The 16,358-nt window shown below is 44.2% G+C and overlaps 1 long non-coding RNA gene across 1 annotated transcript; it reads right to left on the bottom strand.

Annotated features, from left to right (window-relative positions):
- Window positions 1-1,815: 1,815 nt before the first annotated feature.
- Window positions 1,816-13,122, bottom strand: LOC118500392. The gene is made up of 3 exons (XR_004902960.1): window positions 13,032-13,122; window positions 9,151-9,153; window positions 1,816-1,826 (listed from the first exon to the last, which is right to left on the bottom strand). It is a non-coding gene; the product is annotated as an uncharacterized LOC118500392 (long non-coding RNA).
- Between the last annotated feature and the right edge of the window lie 3,236 nt (window positions 13,123-16,358).

Here is a 16,358-nt window from a genome sequence, read left to right as displayed (position 1 = left end):
CATGAAACTTCGCAGTCCACTTCTGACACACTTCATCAGTCACAGCATCGTCTCCATACACACCACAGGCCTTTTCTTGCCTTACAGTTGCCCTTGTACCTTCTTTGAAGTGACTAAGCCAAAGGGACTGAAAATGATGCTTATGTTCATGCATACTCACTGCGGAAATGGCCAACCATACACTCACCACTTGTGGTGAGATTTTTTTATCACACACCCATAGGACACCTGTCACAATACAGTCTAACATGATGGTTTCGAATGAGGTTAAAGACAAGTCATGGCATCCACCACAACCCCAACCCGTAATCCTAACCCTGAACCATGCCATGCACCAGACACCAGACCGGGTGCCCGAAGCCTGTCCCTGACTCTGGACATCAAACCACAGAGAACACTGTGTCCTCCTACTTAAATGTGTGAGCCCTTGAAAGGTCATCATCTCATGTCTAAAACAATAAAGCAGGTTTCTGTGAAACAAGTATTATTAAATCAAGCAAATTAAATAATGCAGTGATGACACACATAAGACTGAAATGCATGAGGCTGCTGCTGGCATATCAAGGCACACCCTTTCAAAGCAAAGCTGATTAAAGTAAACCAGTAAACGTGATATCCTCTTGATTAAAATATTCTGGGTAGCAGGAGAAGCTATTCTCAGAGTAAGAAGACCACGCACGGAATTGAAGAAAGTGCTTGCACATTATACTTTCAGTAAGACTCTTTCTTTCACAACAAAGAACTTTATGACTCATCAATGAAGAGACACCTATATTATTTTAAACATTTTATTTCTTTACTTTTAGAGAGGGGGAGGGAGGGAGAAAGAGAGGGAGAGAAACATCAGTGGGTGGTTGCCTCTCACACGTCCCCTACTAGGAACCTGCCCTGCAACCCAGGCATATACCCTTGACTGGGAATCAAACCGGAGATCCCTTTGGTTTACAGGCCAGTGCACAATCCACTGAACCACACCACCCAAGCAGGCATCTATATTTTTAAAAACTTGAATAGTCCCTTCTAACGAGAAGACATTCATAGAAGTGGTAAAAAAAAAATACCAGAGAAGATGTCCCATGGCTACATCACAGCACAATGCCCCTTCCCAGACACTACAAAGGCTATAATGAGAAAGCAAAACTGAGAAATGTTTATGATTACAAACAAAAATTAGAATGACTGACCACTTCTATTGTAAATGTAAACTATTGTAAACCAAGCCCTGGCTGGCGTAGCTCAGTGGATTGAGCGCGGGCTGGGAACCAAAGTGTCCTAGGTTCGATTCCCAGCCAGGGTACATTCCTGGGTTGCAGGCCATAACCCCCAGCAACCACACATTGATGTTTCTCTCTCTCTCTCTCTCTCTCTCTCTCCCTCCCTCCCTCCCTCCCTTCCCTCTCTAAAAATAAATAAATTTATATAAAAAAAGAGTTATAAAAAAACTATTGCAAACCTTTTATAAAATGATTTGACATTTCCTCAAAAAAATTACCCTACTGTGTTCAATAACTCCACTTTGAAACACATACCTGAGAATTTGAAGGCAGATGCTATAACAAACTTATACATGATTATTCTTAACAGCACTGTTAACAACAACCAAAAGGTAGGAAGTATTCAAATGTCCATCCCCAAGTAAATGAATACACAAAATTTCCTTATTCTGTCACTGAGAAGTTACTGGACTTTTACTCCAAGGAAGGTTTGCCCTGGCAAGGTGTCATACATGTAGACACTTGACTTTGTGCAGTAAAAATTTCATAACACAAACCTAGGGAATTTTGAGTTTGTATATTAAAAGTAAGGACAGTGAAACAAAGAAAGGGCTTCAGAGAGAAGAGGTGAAATCACAGCAACAAGAGTGAGCGTAGGTGGCACTGCATCTGGGGAAACAGAAAAGTCAGATGCAAAGAAGGTCCTTGGAGACAGAATCAGGGGTGACCCGGGACGAGCTTCTGCTGCCCACTGCTCCCTGGCTGCAGGTCTCACAGGGATGAGGAGATAAGGAGGAGCACAGTGAAGACAGGCAGCAAAGAAGAGCAGGGAAGGCTCATATGTGCTCAACGAACAGTGCATGCTGGGTGCTCTGTCTTTGGGGTTTTAGCTGTTTTCTAACGTTGAGGACTTTAGAGGAGGTCTTGGAAGAGTCGTCTGCACAGAATACTCAGCTTTCCAGGGGTGCCCTTCGATGTGCTGATGCAACAAAGCGAGCACACAGAGTGGTCAGGGTCCTTCTCTGGTGAACTTCTCCTTCAGAAGAGTCACCAGAGAAGGGTTAGGACTGAGGTGGGTCTTCCCCTGTGTGGACTGAAACTTGTAAACCATTTGCTCTCCAATGCCCTTGGTCAGGGAAGTTGGATCCTCAGACTCATTACCAGGCTGTACACCTAAATAAGGCCAATGGCCTTATTTAGCTCTCAAACTCACTTTTCCCATTCCATTTGCCAAGGCATTTTCCTCACTTTTTTACTAATCTGCCTAAACTCCATACACTTGGGGACTCATATTGGCATTGAATTTGACAACAATGATCATCTGTGGGCAGACACCAGACACCAGAGCCAAATTCAGGACTTGGACACAGACCTTTGACTCCAAAACCTGGACCCTGCAGTTCACCCAAACCAAAACCAGGACTCCGGGAACAAAGCCCTGTGCCCACCCGACCCAGACCATGTGGTCCAAGGGCCAAACACCAGATGCCGGGGATTGACATTGGACCCTTATAATGCCAGCTTCCATACACCACAACCTAAATCTTCATCTGCACGTGGACCTTGCAGGCAAACCCAGGACACAATGCCACATCCTAAGAGGCGCAAGACTGCAGACACACAACCCAATACATTTTGACTCTGAGGCACAGGCCCTGGACACAGGACGCAGATCTGTAACCAGGATGCCATGGCCAGAATTTGGAGTTGGAGCCAGATGCCGGGCCCCCGTTGCCAGAGGCCAGAGGCAGCAGCTGAACCAGATCTTCACACTGTAAACAACCTGTGTTTCAGTATGATAAAACCTTTGTCTCTCCAAATGCAAACTTCAAAATTTTACCAAATCCAGCAACAATAGGCCAAAACACTGAGTGAACAAAAAGGATGCTGACCTTGCATGGCAGATGTCCATGATCTCTCAGCTGCAACAGCTTCAGGAGTTAGCGCTGTCTCACCATTCATTCCACACTGCTGGCTTTTCAAAACTGTGGGGAATTATTCTGGCCAAGATGGAGGCATAGGTAGACACACTGTGCCTCCTCACACAACCAAAATTAAGGACAACAAAAATTTAGAAACAAAAAATCAATCTGATCTCACAGAAAATTGAACTGTACGGAAGTCTGACAACCATTCATCCTGACCGGTAAGAGAAGCAGAGTCCAAGGCCTGTGGAGAGGGGTTGCGGCAAGAGAAAGTGGTGCTTGGAGGTCCTGGGTGCACAGGCACAGGCTAGCAGACCCCGGCACGGGGTGGCCACGGGCAGACCCACTGAGGCTCGCAAGGCCACTGGCTGACCTTGGTCACACATCCCCGCACAGATAAGCCAGATGAAAACAGGGAGCGAGACAGACCACGCAACCCAGGGCCCCAGGACCTGGAAATAAAGCCTGAAAGCACCGATTGGAAACACTTGTTGGGGTTGACTTGTTGTGAGAGACTGCCAGCCTCACAGGAGAGTTTGTTGCAGAGACCCACAGGGTCCTAGAACGTACACAAGCCCACCCACCTGGGAACCAGCACCAGAAGGGCCCAGTTTGCTTGTGGGAAGTGGCAGAAGGGACTGAAGTCTGACAGAGAGCAGAGCAAATGCAATTGTTCCCTCTCGGACCTCGCCCCCACATATAGCATCACACCCCAGCAATTGGGTTTCCCCGCCCAGATGAGCACCTAAGGCACCATCCCTCATACGTAACAGGCGCGACAAGACAAAAAACAAACAAACAAACAAACAAACAAACAAAAAAGTGGCTCAAACGGAAGAACAGACCAAAGCTCCAGAGCCAATACTTCTAAGCAACCAACCTATCAGATGCACAGTTCAAAGCACTGGTGATCAGGATGCTCACAGAATTGGTTGATTTTGGTCACAAATTAGATGAAAAAATGAAGGCTATGCTAGTGAAATGAAGGAAAATGCACAGGGAACCAATAGTGATGAGAAGGAAACTGGGTCTCAGATCAATGGAGTGGACCAGAAGGAAGAAAGAAACAACCAAACAGAAAAGAATGAAGGAACAAGAATTCAAAAATATGAGGAGAGGCTTAGGAACCTCCAGGACATCTTGAAAGGTTCCAACATCTGAATTATAGGGGTACCAAAAGGAGAAAAAGAAGAGCAACAAAGTCCAGGAAGCTCAGAGAGTCCCAAAGAAGTTGGACCCAAGGAGGATCACACCAGGGCACATCATAATTTCATTACCCAAGATTAAACTGAAGGAGAGAACCCTAGAAGCAGCAAGAGATAAGGTGACAGTCACCTCCAAAGGAGTTCCCAGCAGACTCTCAGCTGATTTCTCAAAAGAGACCTTGCAGGCAAGAAGGGGCTAGAAAGAAGTATTCCAGGTCATGAAAGGCAAGGATCTACATCCAAGATTGCTCTATCCAGCAAAGCTTTCATTTAGAATGGAAGGGCAGATAAAGTGCTTCTCAGATAAGGTCAAGTTAAAGGGGTTCATCATCACCAAGCCCCTATTATATGAAATGTTAAAGGGACTTATCTAAGAAAAAGAAGATAAAAGATATGAACAGTAAAAAGATGGCAAACTCACAATCATTAACAACCACACCTAAAACAAAAACTACAACTAAGCAAACAACTAGAACAGGAATAGAACCACAGAAATGAAGATCACATGGAGGGTTAGCAACAGGGGAGTGGAAGAGGAGGAGGAGAGGCGGAAAAGGTACAGAGAATAAGTAGCATAGGTGGCAGAAGTAGAAAAAAGACAGGGGGAGGGCAAGAGCAGTATGGGAAATGTGCTAAAGAACTTATGACACATGGACATGAAATAAAGGGGGGAAATGTGGGTGGGAGGGGGTGTGCAGGGTGGAGGGAAGTGAAGGGGGAGAAATGGGACGACTGTAATAGCATAATCAATAAAATATATTTTTTAAAAACCTGTGGGGAATTAAAAAGGGATTGTTTTCCACCAACCCTGTTGGCTCTAATACCTGTGGGATAATAATTAAAATAACATAATCAGATCAATACAAGATATTCAACATTTAATCCATGCATGAGTACAAATGACTACCAGACAATGAGGTGATATCAGGTATATAGGACCTTGGGGAGTATGGGGAAACAGGGTCTTATGGCAGTAAAGTGGGTGATTGACAGGTGATTTGTGAAAAGTGCAGCATTCGTGGGATGTTACTTTTTGTTAGACAATCCCACAAACTACAGGACACAAGCTAAATTAATAAACTCTTCCAAATTTCATCCACGTAATCATTCAGTTGAGAATAGGTTACTTTGCTTAAAATGTTAAATCTTGTGGCAACAGCAGCAGACACAGCCTGAGGGAGTGACCAGCTCATTGCCCACAGGGGGTCAAAGGACTGAGTGTCCCTGTCCAGTTCACTGTGGACCATCCTCTTCAGCCTGCAGCCGGTGGAGTACAGTGGAGCCCACGAGTGCAAGTCAGGTGACCGTGAAGCCACAACCAGGAGGCAACTCATGGCCACACAGGTGAGACAATGACACAGTCAGGACCTCAATGCTGCCGGTGTATCAGGTGGCTGGGATACAGTCACGTTTGAAACATCAGTGCAGTTAGGACATCAACAAGCAGGTGAACTGATGCAGGAGGACAAAGTAACAGCCAGGACACCGACACCGACAGGACATTGACAAGGCCTAGACATCTACACAGAAAGGACAGCAGCGCAGCTCACATATTGACTTGGTCAAGGCATTGATTGACTCAGAAAGTACGACAGGGACACCAAGGGAACTGGGACATCGATAAAGATAGGAAAGTGGCACAACCAGGAAATCTATGCAGGTGGGGCAGCAGCACAGCAGGGACATCAATGCAGATGTGGGACATTGAAATGCAGGCCACAGAGCAGCACGACCTCTTCATTGACCCAGACAGGACAGTGATGTGAAAGGGACACAAACACAGGCAGGACAGCAGCACGGCCAGGACATCAGGCAGAGGGGACCTAGACACAGTCATGATTTCAGCGAGGCTGGCACATTAGTGTGGCGAGGATGTAGACACAGGAGGGACATCGATGCTGACAGGATGTCAACACACACAGGACACTGGACCACACAGATGTGGACACAGCTGAAACATGAACACAGGTCTGGCCAACAAGAAGCACCTCGTTACCTGACATAAAGACTCCGCTGTTGTACGTGGGGGAGAGAAGGGAAAATGAACTGCAAAGTCCGTTTATATGAAAGTAATAACATCCATGACTAACTACCATTCCATTCAACATTCATAGATCATTCAGCACAGCTCACAGCCTTTCCTGCTGGCCTGCACTAAGGTGTTCTTCCCAAGATGCACTTGAGAGGAGAAGAGAGCCACACTTAGGACATTTTGCTAAGTGACCATAATGAGCCATAAAGCAAGATCAAACAAATTACAAAGATCACAAATTATATAGACTATAACTGTTACTCTCATTGTTGTTAATGTAAAAATCAGGAACAAAGGGTCACTAATATATTCTTACATTTAAAGGTTAGGAAATACGCCTTGTCTGGCGTAGCTCAGTGGATTGAGCATGGGCTGCGAACCAAAGCATCGCAGGTTCGATTCCCAGTCAGGGCACATGCCTGGGTTGCAGGCCACAGCCCCCAGCAACTGCACATTGATGTTTCTTTCTCTCTCTCTCTCTCTCTCTCTCCCTCCCTTCCCTCTCTAAAAATGAATAAATAAAATCTTTTAAAAATCTCTTAAAAATAAATAAACGTTAGAAAATACACTTCTAAACGACATTGCAATCAACAGTCGTTGATATTCCACTGGAATCAATCACTTTTCCTGCCAACCTGCACGAAGGTGTCATTTGCAAGAATGCCCACGAGATGGCAGCAGGTTGCACACTCAGAACACTTCAGAAATGACCATATTGTACCTTCCATCAGTTTTCAACCAACTTCAAAAGACTGAAATTATAAAAAACACATGTGTCGCCTCATGGCTGCTAATGTAGAAGTCAGAAAGAGAAGGTAACTAGAAAGTCCTATCATTTAAATGTAATGAAAGACACTTCGTAAATAATATTCCACGAACCCTCGGTAGATAATTCACTATCGCCAATGACTTTTCCTGCTGGCCTGCACGAAGCTGTTATTCCCAAGTTACACACGAGATGGCAGCAGAGAGCCACACTTGGGACATTTTTCAAAGGGACCATCCCGTGCTAAGGCTAAGTTTTAAGACATTCCAAAGGACTGAAATTATATACAGTATGTTTCTTTCTGTCATTGCTGATAATATAGAAATCGGGAACAAAAGGTAACTACTAAGTCCTGATCTTTAAAACTTACTAAATGCACGTCTCAATGACATTGCAATCAACATTCCTTGATATTCTCCTACAGTCAACCACTTTTCCTGCTGACCAGCTACTAACTTGTCATTCCTAAAAGGCCCACGCGATGGCAGCAGAGATGCACACTGTACTATTTGCTTGGCCAAAAGGTTCATTCGGTTTTTAGGTAAAGACACAACGAGACGTTTTTCATTTTCACCAATAATTTCATTGAACAACATATTCACCATCTTCTCCCACAATTCTGCCAACTTTGGGGCATCTTCATTATTCCATCTTCCCAAAAGTTTTTATCTTTTAGCCAAGCCAATATAAAGCCAGTTTCAACAAGCATCACAGCATTGAAATCATATACAATAAGTTTCCTAAGTGCTCCTACTGCACTTCAGCCAGAACTCACTACAAGTGAGTGCCTGCAAAGTCCTTATACTTGGTAGTTATGTAATATACTTATAAATAACCTCAAAAATAAAACAATTTGAATTACAAAATAAACTGAATGGGATACACATACTACGTACTAAAAGTTATGAAAAGCATCTTCACCCTTCAAAGAAACATTATCAGAAATAAAAGCTGAAAATATACAAGTTTTGTGCCTACACTTATAAGCTAAAATAGTAAATGAAATCCAGAGAAAGTGGACAGAAACGTGCACGTCGACAAATCTGCAATTGTGTACACATGAAATGATAGCAGTTCTTTTTAACTTTTGGGATACAATTTTGAATAAATGTTTTCTCATTGTCTAAGTAATCAGCAAAAAAGTAAATTAAAAATTCTTTCAAGCACATTTGGAACTTTTTAAAAACTGACTATATTTTAAAAAATGACTATATTTAGCTATAAAGCAGGTTTCAACAAATGTCTTACAAACTATGTTTACTCCTCTCTTTGCCATTAACCTGGAAACCAGTCACAAGGTAACTAGAAAGTCCCTATACTTGTATGTTTAAAAATATACTTCTAAATACCTTCCCCAAATAAATCACAGTCAGAGTGGAAAATAATTTACATAGAAAAATAATAAAAATACTGCATACCAGAGCCAGCTCTTCCTGGTTTCAAAAATGATCAAAGCTTCAAACTGTTTCTCTACCAAAGGTGATTTTTGCCCCAAGGGGACTTAGGCAAAGTACTGAGCCTGTTAGATTGTCCTGAGGGGTAGAGAAGTGAAGGTGTTGACAGTGAACAGAGGTACTGGATGCTAATGAGCACCTGCAATGCAGAGGACAATGCCCCAGGAGGATGCATTCTCTGACCCAAAAGTCCATAGTGCTGAGAATGAGAAACCCTACTCTGTATCATGAAGACTCCATTAGAACACAAACAGCATGTCCCTTTGCATCCTAGATCTCAAAGGCTGCCTTTCTAGGAACAGGAAGCCTGAAGCTGAAACTTAAAGAACAAAAAATGCCAGCCATCCTGCAAATATTGGGGAGAAGTGTCCTAGGCTATAGGTCAGGAGGCAAAGGAAGATCTGTCCAGTTAGGAGACCAGATCCCACTGTGATTAAACACAGTAGTCCTCGGAGGATCCCTGCTTCTTTCCATTGCTCATACATCACTTTAATAACTGATTCATAGTGTCACTTAGAACAAAGAGTCTTACTCTGTTAGATTCCAGATTTTACCATCTCAAGTTTTTTCCTTTGAAAATGTGGACATTTGCTACATTCTGTGTTCCTCAGATTACCTTCCCCGGGGGGAACATTTCCTGTAACAAAATACTTCTGATTTCTAGAACACCATGCTCCCAGGCCCTAAACGCATTTAAAATGCTAAGAAGGATGTTACTATTTTATTTAGTCATTAATATATGTATGACTAACAAAGAGAATTTTCCTAGCTCTTCACATTACCTCATTTCTTCCTGTTTTCTTTCAACTTTAACTATTTCTAGGTCACCTACAGCTACAACCATGTAACAATCATTATTGCATGAGAGCAAGTTTACCCTCATAACTCGAGAATCAATGGAAAAGTATCATAGACAGAATTTAGTACAATGATAGGGAAATAACATGCTAAAATAAATATGTAGAAATAGTAAATTAAAGATATAATTTTTTTAAAAAGCTCAATAGCAACAAAACAGGTTAAAAAAAATCCTGGTACTAAACTTAACAACAATGTACAGGATCTGTATGAATGCAATTGGAAATTGGTACACAGTAACAGAAACTTGAACAAATGAAAAATATTGTCTTGTTTGGGGGTTCACAATGGCTCTCTTTGTACATCCATGTACCACAGTTATCTATAACAGAAATATCTAGATAAATATAGAAATGTGGTCCCACAGGAAGTGATCAGTTAAATTGGGACCCGAGACATGTACCCCAGAAACAGTCTGGCCCCCTTTCCTGCTCCCCACAGGGTGGCTGCATCTGTCCGCCACCCTCCTCACCTCATAGCCCCGACACAGCTCACCTCCTGCCCCTGGACCGCGTTGTTTGCATCATATTAGCCTGTGAGAGTCACCTCGTGACCGCGGAGACTGGCGCCGGCAGCGCCTCAACACCAATTCGCGTAGTTCCTCTCTCCACCAGAACTGCCCGCCCCTCACGCTTGCCAGCCTAAATACACCTCCCACCCAGCCCCACCCCACCTGTGGCCCCCTCTCACCTCCAGCCCAGTCCCAACTTTGACCTTAGACAGACCCCACCCCTCACCTGTAGGTCTGATGTTTAGTGGTCCATTTACACAAAAACAGCCAGGAATTAGGTATACTTGTGGACATGCAGTTTAATGAAGAAATACATGAATAACATATACCTAATAAAATTAAAGAATACTCTGAAAAAGTTCAGCAAATAAAAGGACAAGACATAAACTGGGCTAAACTATGAATTACCTAAAATATAGGGTGAAAACAGAGTGAAAGAATGGGAACAGATACACAGAATGGTGCAAAAGGAGCTTTACAGTTGTTCAAATGGAAAATATCATAATTATTAAATAATAAGACAACAATAAACTTTTTCTCATCCGCACAACTGCAAACCTACTTTTGCCCCACCCTCTATTATGCAAACATAAACCACATGAAAATTACATAATAACGTGCAGTGGACTTCAAGGTAAAAAGCATGACTAGAGATGAACAGCACTTCATATTAATAGGTTTAATTTACCAGGAAGATCGATATTCACCATGTATTTAATGTTATAAACTTAAATTATATAGAACAGAGACAGACAAATATTTATAATCGTAATAGATTTAACAAACCTCTTTCATCAGTAATAGAGCATACCTCTTTCAGAAACATGAAGTCACGTTAAAAAATTTCAGAAACAAGCCCTGGCTGGCATAGCTGAGTGGATTGAGCGCGGGCTGGGAACCAAAGTGTCCCAGGTTCGATTCCCAGCCAGGGTACATTCCTGGGTTGCAGGCCATAACCCCCAGCAACCGCACACTGATGTTTCTCTCTCTCTCTCTCTCTCTCTCTCTCTCTCTCTCTCTCTCCCCCCTCCCTTCCCTCTCTAAAAATAAATAAATAAAATCTAAAAAAAAAATTTTTTCAGAAACACCATGAGCAGCAAACTGCATTCAACAATCACAGATAACCGACTATGCACAGCTTTTCCTGCTGACCTGCCCTGAGATGTTATTCCCAAGATGACCACGAGATGGCGGCAGAGATGCACGCTTGGAACTTTTTTTTACATGGGCCGGAGTGTCGTGAAGCAAGTTTAAAGTTCAATGGATTGAAGTTACATAAAGTCCATTTCCTGCTTTCATTGTAATTAACCAAGAAACCAGTCATAAAAGTTAACAAGAGCCTGGCTGGTGTAGCTCAGTGGATTGCACACTGGTCTGAGAACCAAAGGGTCACAGGTTCCATTCTCAGTCAGGGCACCTGCCTGGGTTGCAGGCAGGTCCCCAGCGGGGGGCGTTTGCCAGGCAACCACACACCGTTATGTTTCTCTCTCTCTCTTTCTCTCTCCCGTCCCCTCTCTCTAAAAATAAATAAATACAATCTTTCAAAAATAAAATAAAATCACACATTAGTAATATCTATTCTTTAAAAATGTTAACAAGACAGTTCTTACATTTAGGAGTTATGAAATACACTTACACTTCTAAATAACAATCAAAATAAATCACAATTGGAGTTAAAAATAATAGGAACTAAATAATAATAATAATAATAATAATAATACATCAAAAACCTGTGGGAAAATGTAGTGATAAATCCACACATTAGGGGGAAACAGTTGAAAATTGACATGTTTTGTATCGATATCACAAGCCCAGAAAAATAAATCAAATCCTGGAAAGTAGAAACATGGAACTAGGCAAGGAGAGATGTCTGGAAGGGTATATACTTAAAACAATAGCAGATATCACCTGTTTGGGTAGGGTTTTGATTTAATTTTCATTTTTCTTTATAATTTAAGTAAGATTCAACAAAAATAAACAGGATTCTCAGTTTGGGTAATGAAACAGTACAAGAGGAAATCATGGCATAATTTAAGAACAATAAATAACCTGGACTGTTGTGGAAACACCACAAGAGGCCTTTTCTCTACTCACCCACCGGATCTCCTCACTCAGAGGGGCCCCTTTTTCCAAAGTGCACTTCTTTGTGTGCAAATGCAGCCGAGCAGAGAGGAGATGACTGGACCTGAACTGAATGGGCAGAGAAGTGCTGACCAGCACAGCCTGAGGGGGAACTTGCCCCAGGGCTGCCTCACTCCAGGACCCCCTCACAGCCAAGATGCTTCACAACTAAGCAGCAGCGGCATTGGGCTGACCCACAGAGCTGCTGCTTCATGATTCACCTGGAACAACATGATTCACCTGGAACAACACTGAGCTTCCTAACAGCCATGCTGCACTCACAGCCATTAGTACCAAAACAGAAGTATTCGCACTAAAAAGAGTTCCTTCTTCCCCACACCCCAGCTCTGGAACTCCTGCTGGCATTGAATTGGAGCCAGTGACCATCACTTCACAGACACCAGATGCCACAGACAGACTCAGAACCTGACGCAGGCCCTGGACTCCAAAACCAGGGCCCCAGAGCAGACCTACAACCAAAAGCTGAACCCCAGAACCCTGCCCCAATCCCAAAACTGTTCCCACGACCCAGGCCAGACCATGGACCCTGAATACCAGACCCCAGACACCAACCAGAGACTGATGACAAACACTGGGCACCAGATTTCACACATCAGAGGTAAGAGCCAGAGCAGCACATGGACCCCCCACACGAATCGAGGACACAGAGCTACACCCAGAAATACTCCAGATCCCAGACACACAGCCAAAGACAGATTTAACTCCAGGCCACAGACCCAGGAGACAGAACCCAGATCTGTAACCAGAACCCCACAGCCAGACTCCAGAGCTGGAGCTGGGCAATGGAGCCCAGCTGCCAGATGCAGGAGCAGAAGCGAGTCCTCACAGTGTGAAAAGAGCCAGGAGCCGATAAAGGACATTCCTGACTCTCTAAGTCCAAGCAGCTGGCCTCAGAAATAGTTTTTCACACCGATGTAAGTGTACAATGGAAGAAAATAACTCCTGGCACTACTAAATTATACCAAGCCCTGCAGAAATAGACCAAAAAGGCTGACAGAACAACAACAAAATAATAATGCTTACTTGCCATGGTACGGCCGCAGCTAGGTCCAGGGTTTCCTGAAAGGTGGGGAAGGCATTGGCGATGGGAGACAGACGACAAGACGCCTCAGAGGACAGTGATGCTCTGTTCCGTTCATTGCAAGTACAAGCAGGTTTTTATACTTTCATTTTTAGCAGTGATTAACATTTGCGATTAGGTGAAGCAGAAAAAAATCAATACAAAGGTAACCCGGAAAAATACAAAAATTCCCATAGATTCAATTATATTAAACAAAGATTATTTTAACCAGGAGAGCTATAAATCAGACAATTAGAAATAGCTGTACGTACAGAGTTTGAATATCTTACTATTTATTAAAATTCTCAGAATTTGTCATGGGGCAAAAGGATACGCTAAATTGAATAGAGGTTATAGGAAATTTATTATAAGGCCTTTGTGATGTCTAACTTACCTATTTACCTTTTCTGTCTAAAATATTTCTCTATGTACCATGGACTCTGACTCCCTGGTAACTGTTTCTACATGCTTAATTTATAATAGTTAACCAGCTTTTCTTATTTCTTTGCCTGTCTAATTCTATTTGATATATACTCCTATTCAAGGTAAAGGCGGGGCTGTTACTCCAACAACTTTTAGACATTCAGGGGCTATTTCATTAGAGGGGATTTTATTCTCTGATCAAGCAATTATTTTATACAACTTCATTGGAATTATGCAAATCAATAAACCTGAGATACAGGTGTCTAACAATCCCACCACCTTTTAATCACCAAAACAAACATGTAAGGAGAGATAAACAGGAAATCCAGCTACAGTAAACCCTTTTTGTTCCTTAGTTAATAAACACCAGGGAGGTCTGCCTCGAGCTAGCCTTTCCATGAAATTTAGACTATTATAAGGCACTCGGACTCCATCCTTATTGACAATTCAAATGCCACCCTCATTATATGCTCCTGTATAAGGCAATGGGGGATCTGGAACCCTCTGGAGACTATTAGCTCCTTTTGGGGGATACCATAATTTGCCATTAATCCAAAATGCTACCCAGGGGTATCTCTGGGCTGTGGGTAGAGGTCTATATAGTTTTTTTCTTGTTTTCTAGAAAGACTCTTTGTATCTATGGGTAAGGAACAGGCGTGGGAAAGTCCACCAATAATTCAACCTATTGTAACTGATTCATGAATTCTTTTATGGGATTAATCGGGGATAATTTCTTACTCAGGTTTATAGACACCTTGTTTAAAACAATCTGGGCATGATTCAATATTCTAGGGAGAACTAGTTGTCCCTTCAGAATTTCCCTCAAAGTTAATCGTTGACTCACTTCGAGACTTTTTCTTCTCATGGCCTGTTCTTATGGGAATCAGGGTACAAAGTAAGACCATGATTAATATTAGCAAGGAAATTATTAAAAGCAATCCCCAGAAAAACTACCGCTCCCCCCTTTGTATGCCACGCTCTCTTCCAGGAAGATGGATTCCTTGAATTCCCTCTTCCCACGTTCAGACCTTGTCAGACAACATGGTTGGAAGAGGACGTGGCACTTACTCTTGCCGGGAGATGTCCATGATCTCTCAGAAGCTGCACTTTCCAGAAGTTAGTGTCCCAGCCATGAATGTCACACAGCTGGGTCACCAGCACTATAGGGGATTAAAAAATTATTTTTGCCATTCCTTCTAAATTCAGACAGCTGGGATAACAATCAAACTCACATCATCTGATTAATGGGAGGAATTCAGCGTCTAATACATGGGCAAGGGGAATTCATATTAAAATGAATACCAAACACAATCAGGTAATATTGGGCATACGGGGTATTTGAGAAAATGGAAGAACAGAGTCTTGGATTTCAAACGTGAGGTGGGGGACATGCAGGTAATTTAGAAAGAAGGGCAGCATACCTGGCAGGTTCATGTCTGTTGGGCAGCTCCCACAACTGCAAGCACAAGGAGGACGGTAAGAGGGTCCACAAGCTCTGGCTAGGAGTCTTACTGTCTGAAGCTGAGGTGATTGTCCTGAAGCTCTCTTCCTAAACCAAACTGTGGCAACTAAACCTCTTAGGAAGAAATGAGATGAGAATCTTAAGTAATTTTTCAGCCTTCCCTTTCCTAACAGCCAGGTTAACATCAACGTGCCAAGTGCAAAATGTTGGCCTCTTCATTGCCACCTCTGAAACTTTACATAGAAGCTTTATATCCACGAGCTACATTAGTACAGTGTTCCGTATTTCACTGACATAGTCGTTCAGGCCCGAGAATAAGTTACTTCAGTTACATGGTTACATCTTACTGAAGTAAAAGGTGATGTACACGTACTCCCCAAATTCACCTCATTATTAAACACCTGACTGCTTGCCTGCGTGGTGAGGAAACAATCTTTCCTGTGACCTCAAGAATCTTTGGGCGGGTCTAACAATCCAACAGGTGTGTCGTAGATCAGCAAATGCCACAACCAAATTCGAGTCGTGCAGAGGCATGGGACCCGGCCCCACGCGAGAGAGTCAGGAACCCCACACGCAGAAGAGCATCGGAGATGGAGCGGAACCGCGGGCACAGAAAACGCCCTGAGGCCGTGATGGTGTGAGGGGCAGCGGGGCTTTGAAGTGACCCTGCAAAATGAGAGGGGCAGCTGCACACCCACCCAAGGGGGACGCGGCGCGGGGCGCCCCAGGGAGGGTCGGGGTCGGAGGAAGGTGCCCGCCCTGAGCGCAGTTCCTGCCTCCCCGCACGCCGGCTGGGCTTGCAGTCCGCGATGTCGGGTCCGCAGGGAGGAAGCGGCCGGCTCCGCCAGCCGTGGTGCAGCTGCATCTGTGTCTGAAAAGCCTGCCTGCGCCTCCCGGCCTTCGGGAGAGACCCCCTGGCACCCAGGGCCGGCGTCTCAATGCCCGCACCGCCTGCGCCGTCCCCAGGAGTCAGTGAGTGGCCCCACCGCCCACCACCGCAGCCCCTCACCGCAGGCCCCAGGTAACGTCCTCGCCTGCTCCCAGGTGCGGAGAGCTGGGCACAGCCGGTGGGGAAGGGCTCCGTCTCCCAGGTGGTGGGGCGGCCAGCCCTGCGCCGCGGCGACACCCTCCTCCTGACGCCCCGTGTGCGCTGGTGGGCGCTGGAGAGACGCGGCTCAGGCTCGCAGTTCTGCGTCAGGCTTGGGATCCCTCTCCCCAGGAACAAGCCCCCGGCCACCGCCCCCCCCCCCCCCCCCCCGTCAGACCGCACCGCCCCCTTCCCCGGCGGGAACTGGCGGGCCGTTCA

The sequence above is a fragment of the Phyllostomus discolor genome, chromosome 4, assembly GCF_004126475.2.
Source record: "Phyllostomus discolor isolate MPI-MPIP mPhyDis1 chromosome 4, mPhyDis1.pri.v3, whole genome shotgun sequence".
Classification (NCBI taxonomy): domain Eukaryota; kingdom Metazoa; phylum Chordata; class Mammalia; order Chiroptera; family Phyllostomidae; genus Phyllostomus; species Phyllostomus discolor.
This window is presented reverse-complemented; position numbering and strand designations above follow the sequence as displayed.